The following is a 7,954-nucleotide window of genomic DNA, read 5'->3' as shown; positions in this document are numbered from 1 at the left end:
GGAAAGGCTTCTTCCTCCTCCTGAAGATGGAAGCAACAAGAAGAAAACTTGTAATGGTAAAGGGGAGCTGAAGAATTGCAGACCAGCAGAGAGACTGAGGCATGCTGTTCTTGGCTAACAGAACTCAGAAGAGGGAAGGTCCAAGGACTAGTGGTGTACAACTTGAGGTAACTGTGGAGCTCAGACTGGGAGTTGAGGAAATAATGGGGATGAGACCGAAGTGCAAGGACGACTCAAGATGCGTTTGAACAACAGAATGGAGGAAAGTAGAAGGATGTGACTGTAGGACAAGGCAGAGAAATATGACTAGCAGAGGAGTTGAGATTTGAGGAATAAATTTGTCGTGCTGGAGATTTTGAAGAGGAGAATTGGGGAGAAATATAAATAGGCAGAAACCTGAAATTAGGGTGTCGGGGAAGAAGAGAGAGTAGCCCATGAGAATAGAGGCATAGGACACAATGGAGCTTGCCAAGGAAATGAGCCTTGGGGGGGATACTTGGCTGAAATACAGAAGACTCTGAGAGACAATAGAAGGCAGAATGATCTTCAGACAGAAGGCAGAATGGAAGAGGAGGACCAGAGACTTATACCAGTGTGAGGAAGAAGCAGGTTTGTGTGCCTGGAGTCTACTTATTGGGGAAGAGATGCAAGGTTCTTGCTGAATTTGAACTAAGAAGATGATGATTGCCAAACTACAGAAGATTCTCAAAGCAGTAGAGGTTCAAGTGATTTTTCAATAGAACTCCTTCAGCTCATATAAAGGGGGGAGGGGCAAAGGCATATCAAGATAATGGAGAAAAAAAGATGGCTTGAATTTGTGCTCCAAGGAAGGAATTGGGATATCTTAACCACTGGGGCAACCACAGGAAGAACTCTTTTCTCAAAGGCTAGACTTCATGTGCGTACTTCAGGAAATAGCCTTCTAGGATTAAGGCTGGTACAACTGATAAGAGTATTAAGCGAAGAAAAGAGGGGAGAAGGTAGAGGGGCAGTGTAGGATGACCTCTGTGCCTGGCTTTAGGTCACAGCAGGATATGACAGCAAATAAAGGAATATCAGTGGGTAGAAGGATGGATCGCAAAGAAGAAGTAATAATAATGATGGGAACAGTAGTGGGTAGCTGATACAGTTAGTGACAGGATAGGATTCTGCTAAGGAATCCTATCAACTAGTGAACTGGGTGCAGTTGGTAAGAAATAACTGAAATATTTGTATGCTACTACTAGGCAGATGGAAAACAGAATGAAGCAATTTAGGCATAATAATCTTAGATGTAAAACCATATATTATAAGACTAACAGAAACATGGTGGAGCAGCCATCACTGGAAGACAGTGTTGAAGGGTATGTGCTGGTAAGGAAAGGTAACAAATTAACAATAATTTGCAAGTTATCTTGATTTATTAATTTTTTTTTATTTTATAGTCTGCATTATTAAGGAACAATGATAAAACAAGGTCATCCTTCCTTAAAGCAATTTTGACTGTAAAATAATTCTACTGCATTAGGGTTGGAAGTGTACTTTGGATCCTCAGGATCAAATATGGGTAAAAGTAGAGATCTCCCTAATGGTCTTTAGGGAGTAATGCCAACAATTGCCATTATAGGAAACTTGTCAGATATAAATTGGAGAGCGGATGCTGCAAATAATAGTAGGGTCCATTTATGTTTGGGCCCTGGATCTGATAGCAAATAGTTCTTTACCAAATAGGTATTGAAACAAGAAGTGTTGCTTATTTCTTTTGATTGGTAATGAAGGCTGTGGTGGGCTAGTAGGGGGAGCTCCTGTGCTGAGCCACCTACCTCACTGCACCTGACCGCCTTCCAGGCTCCGAGTGCCTTCCTGGGGGCACCTCACATCTGGCTGACCCCCTTCCTGGGGCACCCCCACAAGCCTGGAGGTACCTGCACCACTCACGAGTCTTGGTCTGTTAGTGGCTCTGTGCCTCGTGAGGTACATAGGCTTTATAGACCTGAAGGGGGTACTTGGCCATCTGCAAGAACTTGGGGTGCTTCCTTTAGTCTGAAGCATATGTAGTGGTCTCCCTTAGCCAGGCCAAGGGGACCCTGAGGTATAGTCTAGACCCTCTCCCAGTAAGTCTCCCTTGCTAGGTACAAAGGAGAACTTTATTGATTACAGTGAGTAGGTTTGGAATAGCATACAGGGTGGAGCAATATCAAAGAATAGCCCTTAGCGCAAACAGTAGCATCATAGCCTTTGATCATGCATCTGAGTTACTGCAAGCTATATATCTAGCCAGATCTCGAGTAGCTTACTCACAGGTATCATCCAGAGGAAGGTGGAGATTCCCTCTGGAGGCCAGTAATTCATTCTCTATGAGTTTCAAGAGAGAGAGTGAGTTTCAGATGGTCCAGCTTCTCTGAGAGTCTTCATCATGGCTGTCACCCTTCTTCCTGGGCAGTCTTTAACTTAAATAGACCTTATGACCTCATTTACCTGATCCAGTGAAGGCCAGGAGTTGTAGGCTGCTAGACAACCAATTTGAAATGCAGCACTGGTTGCCAGGTAGACTGGCAGGGTCTCTAGCCTTGTCCCAGTCATGATGTCATTGTTTAGAACAAAGCCCCCCCCCCCCCCCCCCAATCCGAGGTGTATGAGGCCAGTCGCGTGGGCAGAGGGAGCAGGTTCCTCCCTTCCTCAAGAATGTATCCAGCTCAAGTTACAACTCAGGGTTACCTGAAACAGATGGGGCAGGGGGGGTGCCTGCTCTCTTCAGTGACCATGATAACCAAGTTGTCAGATAGGTAATAAGCCTGATAGCAGAGTTTGGGGAGAGACTGGGATGGCATTCTTCCACAAAGGCATTATAGGAGAGTTGATCATTGAAGATGATCTTGGATTCAGTATTCCTGTGTGTTGATTCTATTTTTTTAAAAGAAAGCTAAAAAGAAATGGGTGTAATGCTAACAGTCTCCTTTTGAAAAGGGTGAATGGTCAAATTGAGGGAAGTAATAATTCTGGACATGAGGATCTCGGAGACTGAAAAAGAATTTTCAGATCTCTTCCATGTTCATGTCAAAGGTGCTAAAATTATTAGGAAAAGCTTATAGGCAGGGATAAATTTTACGATGCTCTGCATGAAGTGGTCAAAGGAATACCATCAACTGAGCAACTATTCCTCCTCAGAAAATTCAGCGTAAGAGTTGGCACAGACGACTCATGGCCAGATTGCCTAGGACACTTTGACATCGGCAAGATGAATGAAAACGGCCAATGACTTCTTGAGTTCTGTGCCTAAAACCAACTGCATTACTGATTCATATTTTTCTGGAAAAAAGCAGCACAAATTGTCATGGGGATGAAAGGCGGACATCGCTGGGTGTCCTGGACGCTGACCACCTATGAGAAGGTTAAGGGCCTGGTGGTTGTTAGGCCTCCTCAGACAACCCCAGGGCCTTTTGTATGCTCTGTTTGGGGTGGATTTGGGGGCCAGGGATATACATAGAGCTACAGCCTGCCCTCATATAACCTATAAATACACAGAGACTCCAATAAAGTTCAGAAGTATATTATAAACTCACGATCACAACAAAAAAGATTAACAGTAGGAAACGTACATAACCAGTGTGTACAGTTAATGCTTGATGTTAACTTCAGTATACCATAAACAGAACTGCTGGGGGCAGCGAAGGGCAGCATCAGGGACTTCACAGGCTCACTGAGCTAGAGTGACAGTCAGGCCCTTAGTTTTTTTCCCTCATAGGGTACTCGGACTGAGAGTGAGGAACGGGTGATCACTGATAATTACCAGTCCAATGGATGATTGAGGTCCTGATCCAATAACACTTTTACAGGTAAGTATCCAATTATAATCCAGTCCAATAGGTCACCCCTCTCTCTCACTGCTACAGTCACTACTCATATGCCTCAGACACGCAGATATGATCACCAACCAAGTAAGCTCACACACCATTCAAACCTCAAGTACTCTTAAGCATCCGTATTCCATTCACACTGAATCACACTTAAATACTCACCAAAATTGCACCAGGTGTCAGTCATTTGTCTCACCAGTCATATTCACATGCACATGATACCCTACTATTGTACTCTCGGTACTCGGGTGTAGCACATGGCACTCTATTGGACCACACAAGCTATTGCACGAGCTCCCCAGATGTAAGTGGATCACTGACATCATCAAGGTGGAAAGTTTAACTATTCTAGAATCTTCCCACCTCTGAGCATGTGAACACTGATTAGAAGGGATCTTGTGTTATGGACCACATCCAACAGGGACATCCACGATCAGGCCACTGGCACCAACCTAGACCATGGTATTGTTAACAAGAAAGATCTACCTTCAGTGCAGAAGACCCACGCATTCCATGGTGCTGACTGTGACACTGACCACTCCCTGATCATTAGCAAAGTGAGAATTGGAGCCAAGAAACTACGTAGAGCAAAACCTAGGAGCAAGCCCATAATCAATACCACTGACACCAAGAACCAAAGGAAATGCCAAGAGTTTGTGAAAGCTTTTGAACTTGGCATGTTTGGGAAGTTGCCATCAAACAAGGCAGAGGAAATTTGGGAAGGCTTAAAAACTGCAATCCATGAAACAGCTAAAGCTATGTTTGGGGAAAAGAGACCATCCAATAAGAAAATTCAGAAAAAAACTACTACCTCATCAGCTTCAAGGCACAGCCTATTTGGAACACAACAAGAAGCCAATAGAGGACACCAAAGCGAGGTTTTGATAGGCAAAAAAAGTACAGAGAGCAACTAGATGCTGTGCAAATCAGTATTGGATTAAGCTCTGTGATGGGATACAGATGGCCTCAGACACAGGAAACCTAAAAGTCATGTACAGTGGTCTGAAGAAAGCTCTAGACTTTCAACAAGGTTTCCCCCCTCAAGTCACGCAGCAGTGAAGCTGTTAGATGGAAGCAAGCAAATGTCTTGGGTTGAGCTCTACTTGGAGCTGCACTCACAAGAAAGAAACATCACCATTGAGTCACTGGACCAAATACCAACTCTATAGGTCATGCAAGAATTAGATGTGGAGCCCACTGTAGAAGAGTTAAGCAAAGCCAGTGAGTCATTGTCAAGTGGCAAGGCTTCTGGAAAAGATGGCATCCCAGCGGATGTTCTCAAGTGCAAGAAAGAAAGCCTACTACCATATCTTCATCAGCTGCTACTGAAATGCTGGAAAGAGGGTGAGGTACCACAAGCCATGTGATGCAAACATCATCACTATATAAAAATGAAGAGAATAAGGGGTAACTGCAACAACTACTGAGGTATCTCGCTACGAAATATAGCATGAAAAGCTTTCACAAGGGCCAGCTTGGTGTGCCTACAATAGCTGGCAAGCATACTGAGCTTCAGCACAGATATGAGATTCAGGGCTGGAAGATCAGCCATAGACATGATGTTCTCCCTGTGTCAACTTCAAGAAAAGCACAGAGACCAAAACTGACCATTGTACATCGCCTTCATGAATCTAACCAAAGCATTTGACACCATCAGCAGAGTAGTCCTGTTTGCAGTCCTAGAAAAGATAAGATGCCCACCAACCCTGTTAATGTCTTGTACATACCTTCCAAGACCACGTGAAAGCAACTGTTCAGTTTAATGGGTCCACTTCGGACAGCTTTGAGATGAAAAGCAAAGTGAAGCAAAGATGTGTTCTTGCCCCCACACTCTTTGAAATCTTCTCAGTACTCCTGAACTATGTGTTTAAAGACATGAAAGGTGGAATGTACCTTTACACAAGATCAGTTGAGAAACTCTTCAACATGCCACAACTAAAGTTAGAAAGGTGCTTATCAAGGAGCTTTTATTAGCTGATGATGCCCTTATAGCCTATGACAAAGACCTACTACAAGAACTCGTGGATTGCCTCTCAAGTGGTTGCCAGGCATTAGCTACCACTATCTGCTTAAAGAAAACGAATGTACTAAGGTAGGGAGTTCCACGAGATCCATCCATCACCCTTAAAGAGAACCACCTAAAAGTAGTCCAAAAGTTCAGCTACCTAGGTTCTACAGTGACCGCAGGCTTCTCACTGGGGCTAGGGACAGACATTAAAAAAGCCTGAGCTTGAATTGATTCAATCTTTGCAGGTTAGTCTAACCTACCTAGGTTGAACCGGTTTGCAACTACACAGACATTCCCTCTGGACTGAAGAAATGCAGGTGCATGCCTGCAGTGGCTCAGGCTAGAAGCCGAAGCACACCAGAGCAACCCTCTGCCTTTGACAGTGCTGAGCTGAGGGTGGGGAGGTATGGCTTGGCTCTGGCAGAATGCTCTGATTAGGGAAGGGTGTAAAACCCCAACCCTGCCTGTGCTGTCCCAGGCTCTTCCCCGCTCGCTGCTGAAGCGGTGGGAGTGTTGCCAGACCTCAGCCCTGGGCTAGCACTCTGAGGCAAAGTGGGGTGTGTGCAGTGCGTGCATCTGATGATACTGAGCTTTTCAATCTCCCTCTCCCTGCTTCATACTTTCTGCAAACCTGACAGGTGAGGGATCCAGCAGGGGCCTGATAATACAGTGTTTATCAGCCCATCAAGGAAACAAAAGCCTCTATCATTAGTTCAGGCTCTTCTTAAACAGCTTTTTCCAAGGAAGGAATGAAGGGAATTTTCCAGCTGATCTGTTGATTAGCTCCAAAAAACCCTAAGCAGACACTGTTCTGTGAAATTGGAGAGACACATGGACACCTCTCAGTATTAGCTAGCATACATGTCTAGAGTCTGTGGGGCTGGGGTCTGCGCTGTGGGAGATTTGTGGGGTGCGGGGGGCAGAATCCCTGTTCGAGCAGTGAGAGGGGATGGGGCAGGGGACAGCAAGGCAGACCTTGCTGTGCCTGCAGTCTCTGCTGGAGCTCTAGCTAGGGAGCAGAGGGATGGGGCCAGCCCTATTTTCTGAAGCAGATGGCACAGCCCAGGGCTGCAAAGCGTCTGGGATGCTGGGGGACTTGGGTTTAACTTAATTCAGAAAGCGGTCTGGGACAGACACTGCATAAACTGGTTTGACCCAAATCCGTTAAGTCTGATACTATATTCAACCAGGTTCATCTCAAACCAGTTACAGACATTTTAAAACTGGTTTATGTACACTGAACTTACGGTCTGTTGTAGGCTTAAACCAGTTTATGATCGATCACTTAAACTGATTCATGTGTAATATCTGTCCCTAGCTTGGATGATTAACTTAATGTTTGCGTTGAAAAGGCTGCCACTACCTTCAGCAGACTGACTAAAAGAGCATGGAACATCTCAAAGCTTATCATCGAGACCAAAATGCTAGTGTACAAAGCTTGCGTACTTGGCACTCTCGTGTAATGGGGAAACATGGACAACCTGTGCATATCAAAAGAGAAGCTTCCACTTGCGCTATTTACACTGCATACTCAACATTAAATGGCAAGATAGTTAGCAACGCAGAGGTTCTTTGAAGGGCAGATTTGCCACGTGTAACAGCCCTACTCGGAGACAATTGAGCTGGGTAGGCCATCTGAGCAGATTGGAAGATGGATGTATACCCAAGGACATGCTATACGAGGAACTATCATAGGGAACAAGAACAACAGGATGTCCCAAGCTTTGCTACAGCAAGCCAGCAAGATATGAAGGCACTTGTAATTGATCCTGACTAATGGGAAACCTTGGTAAGAGATCAGAACAAGTGTCATCGTTGTCTGCTCTAGAGCATCAAAGTCCACAACTGGAATTGGCTCCAGCAGCTTGAAGAGAAAAGAGTCCATAGGAAGCAAGCAGCTCCCAAACCACCTAACCATGACACACACACTTGCAACCACTGCCACAGATCATGCAAATCTCGGATTAGTCGCATAAGATAGTGCAAACCATCTATGTCATGGGCTGCAACATCCAGTCTCGCAGACAAAAGGATGTCAAAGGCAAGCTTAGTTAGATCTCAGACTGTTAACATAGATAGCAAAAATAAAAGTAGAGCAAAAAAAGAAGTG

The 7,954-nt window shown here is 44.8% G+C and overlaps 1 protein-coding gene across 1 annotated transcript in view; it reads left to right on the top strand.

The window, feature by feature from the left end:
- ANKRD10 (ankyrin repeat domain 10) overlaps window positions 1–7,954 on the top strand; it is a 50,230-nt gene that overhangs the window by 668 nt on the left and 41,608 nt on the right. The window lies entirely within an intron of this gene.

The sequence above is a fragment of the Alligator sinensis genome, unplaced genomic scaffold, assembly GCF_000455745.1.
Source record: "Alligator sinensis unplaced genomic scaffold, ASM45574v1 scaffold288_1, whole genome shotgun sequence".
Lineage (NCBI taxonomy): Eukaryota > Metazoa > Chordata > Crocodylia > Alligatoridae > Alligator > Alligator sinensis.
This window is presented reverse-complemented; position numbering and strand designations above follow the sequence as displayed.